This window comes from Nyctereutes procyonoides, unplaced genomic scaffold, assembly GCF_905146905.1.
Source record: "Nyctereutes procyonoides isolate TBG_1078 unplaced genomic scaffold, NYPRO_anot_genome, whole genome shotgun sequence".
In the NCBI taxonomy this organism is placed as follows: domain Eukaryota; kingdom Metazoa; phylum Chordata; class Mammalia; order Carnivora; family Canidae; genus Nyctereutes; species Nyctereutes procyonoides.
This window is the reverse complement of record NW_026575140.1, coordinates 24,011,587-24,029,222: the sequence shown is the minus strand read 5'-3', so window position 1 is coordinate 24,029,222 and position 17,636 is coordinate 24,011,587. Positions and strand designations below refer to the sequence as shown.

The 17,636-nt window shown below is 56.5% G+C and overlaps 1 protein-coding gene across 1 annotated transcript in view; it reads right to left on the bottom strand.

Moving 5' to 3' along the window:
* Window positions 1-12,950, bottom strand: part of ZNF469 (zinc finger protein 469) — a 120,216-nt gene extending 107,266 nt beyond the window's left edge. Inside the window, exon 1 of the mRNA XM_055306721.1 lies at window positions 12,937-12,950. The gene's annotated coding sequence lies outside the window, so the exon portion shown is untranslated. The remainder of the gene's footprint in view (window positions 1-12,936) is intronic.
* Window positions 12,951-17,636: the final 4,686 nt, after the last annotated feature.

Below are 17,636 nucleotides of genomic sequence, written 5' to 3'. Positions count from 1 at the left end.
TGTCTCTGGGACAGAACATGGAATGTTCTGTACTAGCCCAGAAATCAGAACGGCAGCTGGAGGAGCCAGAACCAGCCCCCAGACCCTTGCAGGAGACACAAGTCCATCGGTCTCCAGGCATGGGCAGCACCAGGGTCCCTTCTTTCAGGGACAACATGTGTTACAACTTCCACTTCGGCCAGAGGAGGCAAAGCAAATCTCCTAAAGAATCAGCCCAAAGCCCAAATCTGGTTTTGTGACATCAGGGTCAGATGTGGTTTGGGGGGATAAAACCAAGGTGAGGGAGGATGGCAGGGCTGATGCTTGCCTGTCCTGTTCCGCGGCTTCAGTCCCTAGAGGCTGAGAATGAGACATACACAAGGGCAGCTGGCTGGGTGTGGACACACAGGTCTCACGCCGATCCCGCTGCTCAGGGGGCATCTGGACAACCTTCCCGGTGCTCACACGGCGTCCGTTTCTCCTTCAATTCCTGTTCCCAAATGGCTCCAGGCTGCTGCATGGAGTGTGTGGGCTCAGCTGCCCCTGCTCCCTGGGGTGCGGTCGGGGCCACTGCACTGGGCTATGGGGCAGGGTGACCTGCAGATAAGTAGGGCCATAGACCCAGTGTGTCCTGTTCCTAGGGCTCTCTCCACACCATCTGGGTGGGCTGCCGGTCCTCAAAGTCTCGTGTGGACCCTTTTTTGAGCTCACCCTGGCCAAGTTACAACTCTGGAGCTGTGGGCACAGCCCACCACCCTGGATGGCACCCTGCTGGCCAGCACCTCATACAAAGGCATCTCTCCACCAAGAGCAGGGCAGCTTGCAGATGTTGTCAGCAACCTCTGACAAGAGTGGATGACACCTCATGTTTGACTTGTGTGACACCCCCAGGAGGAGGACGTGGCTCCTGTGAGCAGGTGCGGGGTGTGGCGAGAGCTGCCAGGGCCAGGGAGCCTGTGTCTGCCTGGGGGGCAGCTTGTGCGCTCCGACCTGAGCATGAGGGAGGGAGGTCAGCCCAAGGTGGATGGGGGCTGTGGGCCTGCTGGAGGCATCCCCCGGGAGGAGGGGGCTGAGCCCGGAGCCCGGAGCCCGGAGCCCGGACATCCTTTCCAACTGTGGGGTGCTGAGAGTTTCTTCAGAGCTGCCTTGGGAAGCAGGTGTACAGTGTCCACGGCTGTGAGGCTTGGGGGAGCAGGGCAGCAGGGCCTGCAGAGACCAGGGTACGGGGCCCCCCCGCCACACAGACGGCACTCACAGAGCTGCAGAGCAGGAGAGCACCCATCTCCAAGGCCTCAACCGTCTGTTCGGTTGGTGGAACTTGAGTGATGAAGCTTGTGGAAGGTGGTCAGTGTGACTGGGGATGTGAACTTTTAAACATTTTTTATAATTTTATTTTAAGTAAACTCTATGTCACCCAATGGGGTTCGGCCTCATGACCCTGAGCTCAAGAGCTGCGGGCTGTACCAGCAGAGCCAGCCAAGCACCCTGAGGGAGAGAAATTCTTAAAGATTGATTGATTGATTTAGAGAAAGAGCAGGGGGTGGGGCAGAGGCAGAAGCAGGTTCCCCAGGGATGACGGAGCCCCACGGGGCTTGATCCCAGAACCCCAAGATCACGACTTGAGCCGAAACCAAGAGTCGGACACTCAACCAACTGTGCCACCCAGACGCCCCCAAATTTTTTACTTTATTTCATTGTAATTCACTTACGTGTCAGTAGCCACAAGCGGCCAGTGGCCACTACTCTGACAGAATTTCAGGCTTTAATCTGGGGCCCCAGGCTCAGGGGGGTGAAAGTGCTGGCTTGACAGACAGAGACCAAGGGAATGAGGAGACTCTCCATTTCCCTCCAGTTGGAGCGAGGACACTGTGGAGGCTGGCGGTCCATGCCCTGCTAGGGACGGGGCACTCGGGGACGGGGCTCTGAACCCTCTTACACCTGCTCTGCCATGGCCGCTGAGCCTCGCCTTGGTGGAAGCCCCGCTGCAGCCAGCTCCAGGCGGAGGGATCCGGGGGGACTCAGGCCCCACGGAGCCGGGCTGGGAGGCAGAGGCCTGGGGTCTCTGGGCAGCGGGCAGATGGAGGGCCCGCGAGGCAGGGCAGGCCTCGCCATCCACACAGAAAGCCTGAGCCGGGAAAGAGAAGTGTACCCAGCTCCTCTCCTCCCCAGGTCTGTTCGCCCTTGGCCAAAAGCATCTGTGAGCACCTTCTGTATGCACAGTCCTGTTCCAAAGTCCCCCCTGCAGAAGAATGATGACGCCTTCCCAACCGCAGAGCCCAGGAGCACAAGCAGCTGTGAGCACCTCTGTATGCACAGCCCTGACCCAGCTTCCCCCCTGCAGAAGGGCGATGACGCCTTCCCAACCGCAGAGCCCAGGAGCACAAGCAGCTGTGAGCACCTCTGTATGCACAGCCCTGACCCAGCTTCCCCCCTGCAGAAGGGCGATGACGCCTTCCCAACTGCAGAGCCCAGGAGCACGAGCAGCTGTGAGCACCTTCTGTATGCACTGTCCTGTTCCAAAGTCCCCCCTGCAGAAGAATGATGACGCCTTTCCAACCGCAGAGCCCAGGAGCACGAGCAGCTGTGAGCAGAGGGAGGTGGCGGGATGCGCTTTCCTCATAATGGAAGAAAGCCGGCAGCCGGGATGCTGGGAAGTCGGCAGGGTGGGCCACACTTACTCAGCCAAGGGAAGCAACCGCCGAAATAGATTTTTTAGGACACACGAAGCAGCACATTTAAATACATTTGCTCTTAGAAAAACAGAAAAGGAATGAATTTTATCTTGAAAGACTCTGTCAGCCAGATTCAGAGATGAAATATTTTTACCATTAATACCGTCTGGGCGTAGATGTAACTGTTGTGTGCGGGTCTGGGGCCTCCCCAGGCAGTGGCAAGGAGGTGGATCAGACGGCACGGGGCCAGACCTCTGCCCCACTACTTCCGATGCATGCCCTGGTGTCGGTGATGTCCGGGGTCTCCTCCTGGTCAAGATCTCCAGAGGCATTTGTTCTCCGTGGGCTCCACAGGGAGAGGCCATGTTTGAGCTAGGCTTGGCCACACCCATATGGAGTCATGAGCTTGTCTGAACCTCAGTTTCTCTCTCTTTAAAATGGGTACAATTGTACCATCATCAAAGTGCTCCTGTGAGGATAAGTGCCTGGGAGTAGTTGCTGAGCTAGGACTGCTGCCCTGACACTAATCCCCTGCCAGGGACTCTGAGCCCTGGGTGGGACCTGTGGAGGTCAGGGAGGCGGGGCTCACACCCAGTTCCCACCGACCATTGAGAGGGTGTGCAGAGACCAAGCCATCCTTGCCAGGGATGCCCAACCCCCCCAAAATATTCCTTCGATGGTGCCTGGGGATTCCTGACTGCAGACCCTCCACATGCTGCATGCAGACACCTTCCAAAAGAACAACTGGCCAGTACATAGGCAAGGCCCGTGTCCCCCACCTCAATGAGTACTCCTGGGGTCACTGTGGAGGCCCCCACAGGGCTGGGACTTTACAAGGAAGGCCACTGAAGACTCGCATGTTAGGCGTTCCAAGGGATGCCGACCCTCCCTGCCAGGGACACATATAACCCGTCAACTGCCAAAGCACTGTGTGTGCAAGACCCAGCAGCACCATCGAGCACTGTCGAGATTTACCGAAGAACACGCATCCTCTGCTCTGTGTGGGTTCTGGCTCAGCCTAAGGGAAGGCCTCGTATCCAGAATGAGGCCAAAGCCAGTGAGGCTGCTGGTGTGTATGGGGACCTTGCTCTGAATGTGGGTCCATCCACGGACATCTGCTACCCACAGTCTCTGTAGGAAAGTCATCAACTTTGTTGAAATCAAAGCGGCCACGGGCCGAGGGAAGTCCTCCAGCCACAGAGTGAAGACAGTCCAGTTCTTTTTCCCCAAACAACACAGGTCAAATGGAGCTCTACACAGAGCTCCCCAGGTGGTCTTGGGCAGCAGAGGGCTCCCCTTGGAATGGGGTGGGGGAGGGCATGGTGACACCTGGCTCTGAGAGCTGGGCGGGGACATCCATAGGAGTTGTAATTAATTGAGTAGGGCGCTTGGAGAGTCCACCCCTGGAGGAAGGCCACCCTTGGGTGGCTGCCACTTGGGGACTGGGCCAGAGTCCCTCCCTCAATTTAGGGGCAGTGAGGTGGGGCTGTGTGGGGAGCCTTAGGTTCCAGGCAGAGTGCTGCAGTCCCCACCCCTGGGCGCTGTGGCCGTGTGGGTGGTAGGTCAGAGGACAGTAAAGTCCTGTTTATGGGTATGGTTTTAAAGGATCTGGATCTTTTACAAATCTGAAAAGACAGAGAAGGACCTGCTTTCTGGGGTGGCAGGCCCCTTGTGCCCCTACTGCCCCAAGCTCACCCTTCTCCCTCTCTGTCCACCTACTCTGAGCAGGACCTTCTTTCTGGGTGCCAGGATGAAGGAGAGGTGCAGATAGAATAAGGGGAGACCTTGTCCAACAGCTTCTGTGCCAGCTTGCTGTGTGCTGGGGGAGGTACACAGGGCCCAGGGCAGACCTGTGACCCCCGGGCCATGCGTGGAAGCGCAGGGGGAAGCCTCATGACAGCGCATGCTTGCAAACATGCTCAGGAGAAGCTGCAGGAAAAGTGGGCGTGGATGGAGGGTGGGCCTGTCACATTGGGGCCATTGCCCTGTCAGGTGCCTGCTAAGCACTGCAGCCTCTTGCAAACACGCTCTGTGCTCCAGGCTGTCCGTAAGACGAGGGGAGCCACCCTGGCTGGGGCACCTGCTCAAGCTCTACCTCATGCCAGCCCCTCCTAGGCCAGCGGGCCTGCACACACACTGAGTGCAGGCTGCAGGGCTCCTGTGGAGTCCGGTCCTCGCGCATGAAAGGGTGTCTGGGGCCGGGGGGCTGCTGGTGGGTGGGAGACAGACAGGTGGCTGTCTCCAGAGAACTGGAGCTCGGGAGATACGCTGATCCCACAGCGGTGTTTTCACTTCTGACCCAATCGGCACCAAATTTCCCCATGCCTAAACAGCGGCATGTGGAACCGCATCAGAGTGGCACAGGGCCCCCACCCCCACACAGCTGGAGCACACCCGCGCCCCTGGGCCCTGGGAGCAGCCAGCAGATGTCCTGCTCTGGAGCCTCAGGGCTATTGCAACACGTCAGGGTCCTCCAGCTCGAGGAAGGGAGGTTGTGAAGGCACCGCCAGGCGGGGCCACTTCCTGCCCTTGAGAGGCAATATCCTTTGCAGAGCAGAGCCTGAGGTGAGGCTTAGCGAGCCCAGGCTGCCTGGATGCGGGTTGCAGGACCCATGCCAGATGGAATCTGTGCATCGACAGCAGAATCCATATCTGCTGCCGGGTCCGGCATGCAGGGAGCACAGACAGTCATGTCACATCTGTCTTCTGTCTTGGAGAAATGACTCTCATGGCATGAGCCCTCTCAGTGCCACAAAGCATAGTGGTGGACAAGGTTGACCCTGGGGGCCTCGTCTGGGCCCCTCCCCATGTGTATCTCTCATGTGTGCATGGGGCACAGTGTCAGTGCGCACAGCAGAGAGGCTGCATTGCAAGCCAACGCTCTCAGACTGCAACCCTAAACCTAACCCACAAGCAACAGAGCTGTCACAGCCAACTCTTTAACAGAGGGACATCTAAAGCCACTGACATGCTCCATGGGCTTCGGCCCTGCTGATCCTGGGGACTGAGGGGCTCTCATGGTCACTGTGCCCCGGGATGACCCCACCAACCTGGGCTGTACTCAGTGGGAAATCCTTCTTCGGTGATTACAAGGACCAGCTGTTTATCCTAAAAACATAGTTGCCAGTCTTCTCTGTGATGCCCTTTGAGTGCTGAGAGAACTGCCTAAGTGACATTTGGTGTACTAAGTTACCTCCGCCCCACTCTCTCACTGAACAGACAATTATGTGTTAAGGACTGGTCAGTGGAGATGGCTAAGGCCCAGGTTTAAGGGTCCTTTGAGAAAAAGCAGGTGTTTGTTTTCAGCCCCTGGACCTCAGGATGCTCTGGGGAAGGGAGTCAGTTCACCAGGAAAGGCTTTGTGAATGGGCAACTTCTTCCTTCAAAGAGCATGCCACCCAATGTTGCAAGTTTGTGTGTCTTGCCTGAGTCCTTGGCTACACTGGGAGTTCTGGAGGTCACAGATCCAGCAGATTGTTGGGCAAAGGCTTTTGATGGGCATTGAATGAGTGGGTTTGCAAGATGGCACAAAAGGCCAAGTTTACATCCCTAAACCACAGGGAAAGCAGGGAGGCAGCATGGGGCTCCATCCATTGACTCAAATACCTATCCATCCATCCATCCATCCATCCATCCATCCATCCATCCATCCTTCCAACTGTCTACATGTCCATCGATCCATCCACCCACACATCCATCTATTGTTCTATTGATTGATCAGTACATCATTCCATCCACATATCCATCCATCCATCCATCCATCCACCCACCTATTCATCCACACATTCAATCATCCAACTGCCTATCATCTATCTATCTATCTATCTATCTATCTATCTATCTATCTATCATCTATCTATCGTCTATCTTAATATATCCACTCATTGGCCCACCCACCAATCTACTAGTTGATCTGTCAGTTGATTGATCAATCTATCAATCAACCCACCTACCCATCTACCCATCCACAAGTGTGAGTCAATGCAGGAGAACGGAATGTTTCTGGCAGCTGTAGGGTTCCTGCCATCGATCGCCATCCCTGGGCTGGAACGGTCATGATTGCTCTTCAGAAGGACTGTGTCTAGTGGACCAGTTTCAGTTAAAGGATCCATCCAGGACCAGAGAATTAAAGTTCAAGTAAGTTTGGATGAAAATCAAGTTTAGCTAGAAGAAAATATTTTATAATAGGCTGGAGGTGCTTATATATGGAAAAAATAGCTTAGGGTAGTGATCAGAGAGCCCTGGACACTACTTCCCTGACACAGTGTGGGCACACAGCCGGTCTGCAGCAGGAGGACCCTCAGTGGCGGGTCTGGCCTCTCAGTGAGGTGCACCTGAGGTCCATGGGGTGCCGCTTCCCCCACATCAATCCCCATGTCCGGCATCTCATCTCTGCCTCCCTCGGTTGCCATCCCGTGTCTGGCCCATCACTGTTGCCCGCCTGCCACATAGCGCTTTTCTGCAAGGTGCCGCCACACATGTGACTCTGACTTCCCACTGCGGCCCTGTGAGGCAGTTCTGGCAGTGCCCTTGCATCGGCCAGGGAGCAGAGGCCCAGGGAGGCCACCTCTCACTCTAGGATGACCACGGAGACGCCGGCTTACACCTCAGCACCCCACCTGACCAGCTACTACTTCATTCTTTCATTCACTCACTCCCCAGATGGGGACTGAAAACCCATGGGGTGCTGAGGCCCCTGAGGCTGCAGGGCTGCATGAGCTCAGACCCAGCAGAGCCCGGGGCTGTGACCAGACAGGAACCTGTATCAACAATGACTTATGTGTCCCACTGGGAGCTGGGATTGTTTATATTCTCAACGCTCACTATAGTGAAATCATATATGAAAGGATAGAGAGCCCTAGAATCTTGAAGAATCCCTTAGGAAGAGATAGAGTCCCTCTTGAATATGCAGCTGTTCAGGGCTCTTTGAACCGAACCCCACTAGCTCACTGTATGACACGAGTGCAGTCCAGGGATACAGGTCCATTGGGGAAGGGGTGTTCCCTGCTGTGCAGGGAGATCTTCCAACATCCTCCCCTTTTCTGCAAAAAAAAATGTATCTTTGTCCGCCCTCATGGGCACAGTTCAAGAGGAAGTGGGAAGTAGCCAAGAGACAACTGTGAGATCAAGAGCACAGGAAATTTTGCCTTTCATCTGAAAATCCATCAGCTGCGGAGGAAATGCGAAGCCAAGCGGATGCCTCAGCCATGGCTCAGAGCGCATATGAGTTCCTGCTGGCGTGAAGGAGCCTGCGGCCACGGCCCCTTGTCTGCGGGAAATGCCCCGTCTCTCTGGGATGGAGTCACCCCACTCATGGCCACCCTGTGTCCACTGCTGCCGTCGGAGCTCCAGGGGAGCGTGTGGCGGTTGTGCCTTGGGAACATGCAGTCCCCAGATGGGAGCTGCCCCCACCCCGTGTTCCGAGACGCCCCGGGCTCCGGACACTCAGGAATGCCCATCGCCTTCAATGACAGAGTGTTTTCTTGGCCAGAGAAAACTATTTCCTGGTAGGCAATGTTGCGAGGGGTCCCCTCCCCCACCACACAAAACGGGAGACCGGCGTGTGGTTTGGAAGGTTGCATACTGAGTCTGCAGACCCTGCCGTGGAGTCTGCTGGCTCGTGCACTTCTAGCATCTGCTATCAGGATCCTGAGGTGCACAGACCAAGAGAGAGTCAGGCACGTGCTGGCCCGCACACGCCTCTCTCCAGAGTGTCACACCTGCAGCTCGGCCCCAGCTCCACCACTCTCATAAGCCAGGCTCTTTTCTCTGCCTCGGTTTCTTCACTCGTAAAATGATTAAGTAATACTGGTCCCCGATGGCACCAGTCTTTGTGGCCTGTGTATACTAAGGTTTCATGGATGGTGGCTACTGCACATATAAGAGGTAATCAAGAAACATATGCTGAACTAGTGAATAAATACGAGCATGTGTGCCAAAGGAATGATGCAGATAATAAGTATAAGGATTACAAGAAAAAAGCAACTGCTCAGGACCGAGGAGTTGGGAAGGCTTCCTGGAGGAGGTGGCAGTTGAATTTAGCCTGAAAGACAAATAAAGATTTGGACGTGTGTAGGGGGAGGAGATAATGTTCTAGGCAAGAGAAGTGGAGTGAGCAAAGGTGCATGTAATGAGTCAGAAGCAGGGCCTGCCACCAAGGGGCCTGAGTGATGGAGTGGAATAACCATGTTGGAGACAGGCCACTTGTCCCTGGGAGGTTCCAGGAAAACAATGGGATAGTGCAAAGTGAATGATGGATCTCAGAAGCAGGGGATCTGACGGGAGAGCAAGGTGGGGACACTTTCTGGGAACATGGGGAGACGAGGCTCCCAGAGCGTCACTCGGGCACCAGGTACAGAGGATGTCTTGTCAAGGCTGGTGCAGCAAAACCTCCAGAAGAGATTTTCTCACGGGGATGAGATGGGAGACGATCTGCGGGTGTGACAATGTTGGCACGGGACTCCCTCGACAGGGAGGGAGTCGGGTTTGAGCGAGCGATCAGCATGCAGGAAGGCCAGCCAGCCCACCCCAACCAACCAGCACAAACCCAAGATACTCACAACACAAGGTGTAAGACAAGGAAAGACGTGACCAAGCTCAGCCACGAATCGTGGCTGCGTGAACATCATGACGTCAGCACTGCTATGGACCTCACCGGGGGTGCAGGAGGTCAAACATAGTATCCAGGTAGGAACTTCAAGGGGTAGCAATCCACGGGGCATCACACACAGAGGCAAAGGCCACGAGAATCAGCGCCATGAACTGAGTGTAATTACGAGAGGATGGGAAATGGTGTCGGGGTTGGGGAGGACAGTGTTTCTCATCCAAGCCTTACAGAACTCTTTCCTCTCCTAAATGACGTGTATTTATAATTGCAGCAAAAAGGTAGACTAAATGAAAAGTGAGATTTGCCACCATTTTGTTGAAGAAGAGGAGGTGGTGCCCTGGTGGCACCTGGAGCCGGAGCTGCCCACTGGTGGCTGTGGACAGTGGTGCAGCCCCTTTGGAAGCATGGGGCGTGGCTGGCATGGTTGTGCACGCACGTCCTCTGCATGCGGCATCTGCAGCACGCTTACACCCGGACACACCGTGGCACGTCAGGGGCTTGGGGTGCGCCTAGCAGGTCTGCGGGCCGCAGTGAAACACTGGAAGCTCCCCTGTGTCCACAGGTGGGAGGATGGGGTAAACAAGCCTGGTGATTCACCCAACGGGAGAGTAGACAGCAGTGAACATGCTACCGACAGCTCCCCAGACTCACCTTAGAAACGCTCTCCAATGCAATAGAGCGAGGCCAGAATGAGACCCCCCCCCCGCCCCCCGGATGACACCGTGGTAACAGAACTCACAACAAGCAAGGCAGACTGTGCAGAGGGGTAGGGACACTGTCGGTAAAACCAAAGAAAAGCATTAGGAGTCTGGTTACCTCCAGGGGTAAAGCTGGGGGCAGGTGAATCCCAAGGAGCTGCAATGGGGTGGTTGGTGTCTGTGTCTTGGCCGGGGGGTGGGCATCCAGCTCTCCTGGCTTTGTGTGCATCCACCTGAATGCGGCAAACATTCCATAACAGGCTGGGTAAAAAGAGGGCAGGCCACAGACCTTTTAGCAGCCTGTGCTGTGGGCCACATTGGGAGCATGGAGGGTGGCTTTGGGGGCATAAGGGGCCCTGTTGGGCGTGGCACCTGGGACATGAGGGCATTTCTTCATTCCTTCCTGAGATCAGAGCGGCTCACCTGGGCATCGGGCAAGAGACACCATGTCCTCAGTGCAGACGCTGCATCCTCTCCTGTATCTGCTCCAGACAAAGTACCAGCAGGGTCCCAAGCCAGGTGTGAGGGGATAGTTGTCTGTAGCCCCTGTGTGCCCAGCAGGAGTGTAGGGGGCTGGCTCCTGGGGGAGGTCACCACGAACAGGCAGATGCAGAAAGCACCTGGGGGTTGAGACCACCCATAACCTCAGATTTTGGCAACTAGGACCATGGTCCCAGGACTCAAGGAGCCAGTCCTCTGTGCCACATGGGAAGGCATCATGGATCCTCAGTCCTAACCTGTAAAGGCTTCTGTGGGGAAGGATGGGGCTTCTCAGATGACCAGCTGGGGACCTATGTCATGGAGGAATTCATCCACCTCAGTAGGGACAGGACGAGTGAAACCCCCAAGGACCAAGGCATGGTCATTGCAGGAGACTCACATCCCCGGCCCACCGACCAGGACCACCCAGTGTTGACGTGCGGAGATAGTTCAGAGATAGAAGGAAATGCAGGCCTCTCAGACTGTGCGTCTCCAGTGGGCCAGGCAAATGACACGGGATGCGTGGCCTGACCGTGAGTCACCAGGAGGCCCTGCATCTGTCGGGTCAGGTGTTTTTGGCACAGACACCTGTGGCCCTGCCATTCTCGTGGCTGCAGCCCTGCCCCACGCTCAGCCCCCATCCACGTACAGGAGCAGGTGCCTGGCCTCCGCTCAGACCACGGGTTGGTCCAGGGACAGGTGCCTGGCCCTCGCCCCTGGCCCTGGGTGGTGGTGACACGGGGCAGCCCAAGCAAAGCTCGGGGGCAGGTGACAACCACACCCTGAAGGCATCGTTTGGCCTCCAAGTCTGGAACGCTGGAAGGATGGTGTGACGGAGCCACAGATTCACCCCCACAGCTCACGTCGCCTGCTACAGATCTGTGTGCCTCGCCACCCCTGTCTGCCCATCGATCCATCTTAGTTTTCGGTACATTTCAAAGGAAAGGGCAGCAGCCTCATGCACCATCCCAAACCCTCCCGCGCGCGGTGCGTAACTAGAGCTCAGCATCTGCTCAAGGCTTCCTTTTAGGGGAAATGCACTGTAAGTGTGCCAGTCAGCGGGTCTGACAGAGGCGCCTGGTGTGACTCGAACCCTGCCGGGGTCGGGATGGTTTCCAGGGCTCCAGAGAGGTGTCCCAGCCAACCCCCTCCAAGGCCCATCACATGGCCAGCTGCTTGCGTACCACTCAGCGTTGCTCTGACAAATGTCCAAGGCTAGCAGACTATTTGTGCAACAATGTCTTGAATCCCCAGAAATGAGAAGGTGGGTGGGCAAGTCTCCTGAAGTGACTGTTGGGTCATTCCCAATGGGATCCCTTGTGCCCTGCTCATGCCCTTTACACTCAATGTCAAGATGCTTTGGATCCTGTGTGCCTGCCAGGAAGTAGGGGAGCCCCGGACCCCGTGCGCCCCCTCATGAACCTTATCAGAAGGGAGCCTGGGCAGCCGCTTCCTGGGGATAGGGTTGTACCCTGGGGACCCCGGGACACGGCTGCTGCTCACAGCAAAGATCTCCGGCCCCCACGGTGGGCAGGACAGCCTTAAAAGTGTACGGTCGAGTGCTTTCTCGTGGTGCTTTACCTAACCCACCACATGCCGTCACTTAGACCGGCTTGCAGATGAGGATCTTGGGTTGGAAGCTGACATTCGGACGAGGGCTGGCTGTGCGCTGCGCTCAGACCCAGCAACACCCCCCACGTCTTACACATGCTCCCGCCATGCACACTAGCTCCAGATGTCCCCAAAGGATTGTCAGCTGGTGGACATCAGAGGGTTATTCCCTTCCCAAGGAAAATTGAAAAGCAGAGGCCAGGGGCCAGGGTACAGCAGGCAATACAGGCACGGCCTCCTGTCCAGGCCCAGAGGCGACCCTGGGGGCTTCTCAACTGAGCAGCAGGTGGCTGCCACCTGGTGCTCAGCTCCAGCTTTTGACATGACCCCCATGGCTCAGCTGGAGTTCAGGGTGAAAACGCAGACCCAAGAGTCATGATGTCCCGCTGGCGTCTGTGGTCCACAGTGCTCGCCTGGGGCCGCCTTCCGCCCTCCTGCAGACAGAGCCAGCACTGCTCTATGCCACTCCTGCCACTCGCCGCCGACCCAGCTGAAGACGGACGCCCTCCATGCCATTGAGAACCCCTCAAATGTCTGCCTCACATCTCTTTGTCTACGACCACCCTACAGTGTGAATCCCCATCAGCTCCACACTGACCACACGCCAGCATCTACACAAAACTAACCCATAACACCCATCAGCTCTACACTGACCGCAAATCAGCATCTACACAAAACTAACCCATGAACCCGCATCAGCTCTACACTGACCACACACCAGCATCTACATGAAACCTGCCCACATATCAGCATCAGCTCGATGCTGACCAGGTGCCAGCACTGGTGCAACAATAACCATCCGTAGCATAACCCTTAATAATGAGTGTCTGTAAAATAAGGCAGGATGTGGCACCAAATCAAACTGCAGAGAGAAGAGGACACTCCTTACCTTTGCGATCCCCAGTCACAGACGCTACTTCCGCTGGGCACTGTCCACGCAGTTGACTCTTAGCCACCAGCAGACCCTGTGGAGGTTAAGCGGGTGTTAGGATGGAAAAGCCTACGCAGCAGCACCAGGGCCTGCCAGCCTCAGAACCACCACACTCCAGGCCCCGGAGCAGAGGGGCAGGGCCCTAAGGGATGGCGCTCCCCAGGGTCACCCTCCCTGTGCCTGCCCAACTCCATATCTGCAACCGAGCAGTGTTTGTGTTTCCTTCCACGCTGCCACCGTCACATGCAGACACTTGTGGACACAAGACATAAGAAGTCGCCTACAGGCACAGCCTGATCAGGCTTCTCTGGCACTGCCTTCTTCATACTTTCCTTCTTTCTCTCACCCAAGTCCTTGGGCAGAAATCTAATGTACTCTTGTGGTCAATGCGCAGTGTCCCTGGGAGGAGGGGTGTCCCTGTCTGCCCCCCTCACCATGGGCATTCACTCACTGTCCTGTGCAGGGCTCCCTGCCCAGGGAGGGTCTCTTCTACAGGCTTCTGCAAGTGGACCCTTGTCCATGTGGGTCTCTGAGGCTTGGCCAGCCCGCTTGCCCTGCTCCGGGATTCTGAGTAAACACCGGAACTCCTGGCTAGCAGCTGTGCTCTGGGCACCTCCTGGGGTCCCCAACCCTCTTGGTTGGTCCTCTGAGCTTGCTCATCCTCTTGTCGGACAGCAAAAGTGGCAAGAAGCTGGATGCCAAGCAGACACTTGGTCCTTGTCCACAGTTCCAGAAGGCCTTGGAGGGGGCATGGGGGAAGCAACACCCTGACAAACATGTACTCTGAACCTGCACAGAACTCAGAGTTGGGAGCCCATGTTCCATCCAGCCTCTGGGTAGACTCCCAGGGAGCTGTCTTTTGCCCACCCTTTAGAGCCTCCGGGCATCCACTGAGGATGCCAACACAGGAGCTGTGCCAGCCTCCTCCCAGGGTGGCCACTAGGGGGAATGGAGCTGTGGGGTCTCCAGAAGTACTGCTGGGTAGGTCTGGGAGCCCTCCAGCTCTGGCTGTGCCTGTGTGGCTGGGGACGCCATGGCTTCAAGGGTGCTCTTGGGGTGCAGCCCCTCCTGTGTCCTCCTGGCACCTGTCTTGCGAACCAACTCTGACCTGAAGAGGCCCCAGAGGTCCTCTCCTCTGACTCTCTGGGCTTGGTCTTTAGGCCTCAGCTGTGCCCTCATGAAGACTGCATGTCTGTCCTCCCAGGTGCTCCTGACTCCCTGCACCCTCTTCTACTTTATCTGCAATCACTCGACTGTCAGTAAAACAAAAAATATAGCTGCTTTCAGAGCCCAAATATGGCATGGGCTCCCAACTCATCGGCCATCTAATTCATAGTCTCCCGGGCACTGAGGTTGGGGGGCGGGGACATCTGGGCCCAGTGGCTCCAGGGCCCAGACCTTGAGGGAGGGCGAGCGGCTCTCAGACCCCCGTTCCTTTTAACTTCATCGCAGGGCGTGCGTGCATGCGTGGATGTGTCTATAAACAGCCCACTGTTTCCCCGGGGCCTGGTGGTGCTCGGTAAGCCAGCTTCCCACAACGCAGGACTGAGGGCCCCATCGGCCCCAAGAAGCCGTGCTCTCGGTCCGTGGAGGCCAGAGACCAAAGGCAATGTGGTGAGTCTTCCTTGAAGCTGCAGCCTGTAATCTATGAGAGCCCTTCCGTGTGGTTGAGATGTTCCCGCGTGTAGCAGACGCACAGACAAGTGAGCATGCAGCACGCAGCATGTTGTGTTTCCACACGCGGAGTGCTCCTTGTAAGCAGAGCTCCCTGGAGCCAGGCCACCACCGATGCAGGGTGGGGTGCTCACCCTGTTCTTAGTGGAATCAGCGTGGCTCCTGTCATTCCACTGTGAGAGTCATCATATTTTTATTTATTTCTTTTAGAGAGAGAGAGAGAGATTGCAAGTGAGTGCAAGCTGGGGGTGGGAGGAGGGAGGAGAGACAATCCTCAAGCAGACTCTCCGATGAGTGTGGAACCTCACATGGGGTTCAAGCCCATGACCCTGACATCATGACCTGAGCCAAAACCTGAGCCAAATCTAACTGACTGAGCCCCCGACACCCCAATATTCTTATTTATAATTGTGGTAAAATATACATATATAAAATTTACCATCCTAACCATATTTAAGAGTAGACTTGGTGGCACTGAGTGTATTCCTGACACTGTGCAGCTATGCCCCTGACGGTCCCCACAGCCCGACTTTTCAGCTTGTAAAGCGGAAGCTTGCACACTCCTCCCCAGCCCTGCTTCCACTGTCTGCTCCCTGTGCCTATGGATCTGACGAATCCAGCGACCTCGCATACGTGGAATCCCATGGGATCTGCCCGGCTGTGGCGCTCTGACCTCTGCATGCCTGATGACCTTGGGGTGCACCTGCTCTGTCTCCCGGGTTGGAAGCCCTCTCCCCCTCTAGGGCTGAGTCCTCTTCCCCACTGTGCGTAGCATGCTCTGCGGACCTGCTCAGCCATCGATGGATGCAGGTGTTCCCATCTGTTGGCTGTTGTGAATTAAGAGGCTGTGAACGTGGGTGAGCAAACATGAGACCCTGCTTTCACTTCCATTGGGGGTGCACCAGAAGTGTAACCGCTGACCATTCTCATGCAGCTGCCCCTCTTCGCACCCCGGCAGCAGGTGCAAGGATGAGCTTCTCTACCCACTCGCCCATACTCCGGAGTGTTCCTAACAGCGCTGTCCTGACGGGCATGATCGGGGGTCTCACGGTGCTTTTCATGTGTGTCTCCTTGACTCTGAGGGATGTGGAGCATCTTTCCATGTGCAAGATTTGCCCACGTCTGCATGCAAGTTCTATGGTGTGAACACAGTTTGTCTGTGCATTTATTGATGAGCATATAGGTGGTGTCCAGCTTGGGCTAACGGAGGTGTTTCCCCCCACGGATGGAGTGGGCAGGGAAGGTGTGTGGCTTCCCAGTTCACACCCTCCGGGCATGCACATCTCTTCCACTTCTCCGTGTCCCCTGGATGCTGGGGACGGCCGATCACCCCAGGCCTCCTGGTGAGTGGACGGTGTGTCTCAAGGGGGTTTTCATCACATTTCCTGAGATCTAATAACGGGAGCACCTTTTCCTACATTTACTATTGGTTTGGATCTTTTCTCTGTGAAATGTGTATTCAACCTTTTTGTCCATTTTCCTCTTGGGGTGTTTGTCTTTTCCTAAAAAACAAGTGTTGTGCATAACGGCCCCTGTTGTGTGGAGAAGGCGCTATCAGGGTCAGAGCCACCCTGGTCTTTCTCTGAAGGTAGTTCTTTCCCTAACACATGCTCAGGCCGATCGCACCTAATGGCTTCCACTAGCAACTTCCTTCATTCATTCACTTACTCACCCAGGATCGCAAGTCTGTGTGGCTTAAAGAGCCTGACACAGCCCCTGCTTTGCCCCCTCCCTCGGGCTTCCCTTCCCCACAGTGCAAACCTCCCCTGGGCTAGCCAGGAGCCCGCCCTGCACGCGCACACTCCCCAGGCACTGGAGCATCTGGCCGTGTACCTGTGCCTGCGCTGGTCCTGGCTGCACCGCCTTCCCGGGGCTCATACTCCATGGCCCCTGAAGGCACCGGAGTCCCTTGCCCGCCCCTCCCTGGTGACAGCCAGACCTGTCCCTGCGCCCCCGTGTGCTCCATCAAACCTGTAACAGCAGTGCTACCATGGGGTTAGCTGTTACCAACAACGACCAAGATGACGGTGGCTTGCACTGCTGAGCTCTGCTGGGAGCCAGCCCTTGGGCAGGACGTTCCAGGCCTGTCTCACTGACTCCTGAGAACCCCTCATCTGGGGCTCAGAGAGGCAAAGCAAGTCGCCCCAAACCACACAGCGAGTAAGGACAGCAAGGATTCCAGGCTTCCAGCCCTGGACAGGGACCACGCCCAAACTACGTCCGGGGCCGAAAACCAGAATAGATGAGCCAAGGAATGAGAGAGGGCTCAGGCATTAGTCCCCGTCTCAAAGCCAGAGGGCTCTGCAGTCAGCCTCCGCACGGGGCCTCCCAACACGACACGGCCCACCCAGCAGCCGCCTCTCCTTCCCGGAAAGGAGCGATAAGAAGCAGGAGGCAAAAGCCAGACGTGTACTGAGCAGAGGCACACAGCCGTGCACACTTTCTTTCAAGCCAGTGTGACTGCTTCGGGTACTGGGTGTCTAGGTGCAGCTGGGACACATCGGGTCATCTACTTTCCATTTCCCCTGCTGCAGGACAAAGTGTAATGGCTAACGGAGGCCAGGGAACAGTCATGGTGACAAACAGGCCCCATGCCTGGACCCTGGGCCAGTCCCACGTCCCACTCACTCTGCAGGCACGGGAGGCTGGCACTCACCCAGAGCCCGAGTGCAGCATTGTGGGCTGGTTGTTTGTCCCCATCTGTGCTGGGGAAGGGGCTGCAGCCGGGGGCGGAATGGGGGGATGTCAGGATGTTGGGGCGAGAGCCCCAGGTTGGGCTGGGGGGCCCTTGCCCCACTGGGCCTCAGTGTCCCCCAGGGGCTGTGGGAAGTCTTGCACATGGGGCGCAGTTCTGTTTGTAGTGACGAGGTGAGGTATGTGTCAAGAGCAATAGGGAGAGTCCACAGAAGGCAGCACAGGGACTCCGGCTGTGGCGTGCCCTAGGCCTGAGGACAGAGCTTTGGGCTGAAGAGCATGTGAGGCTA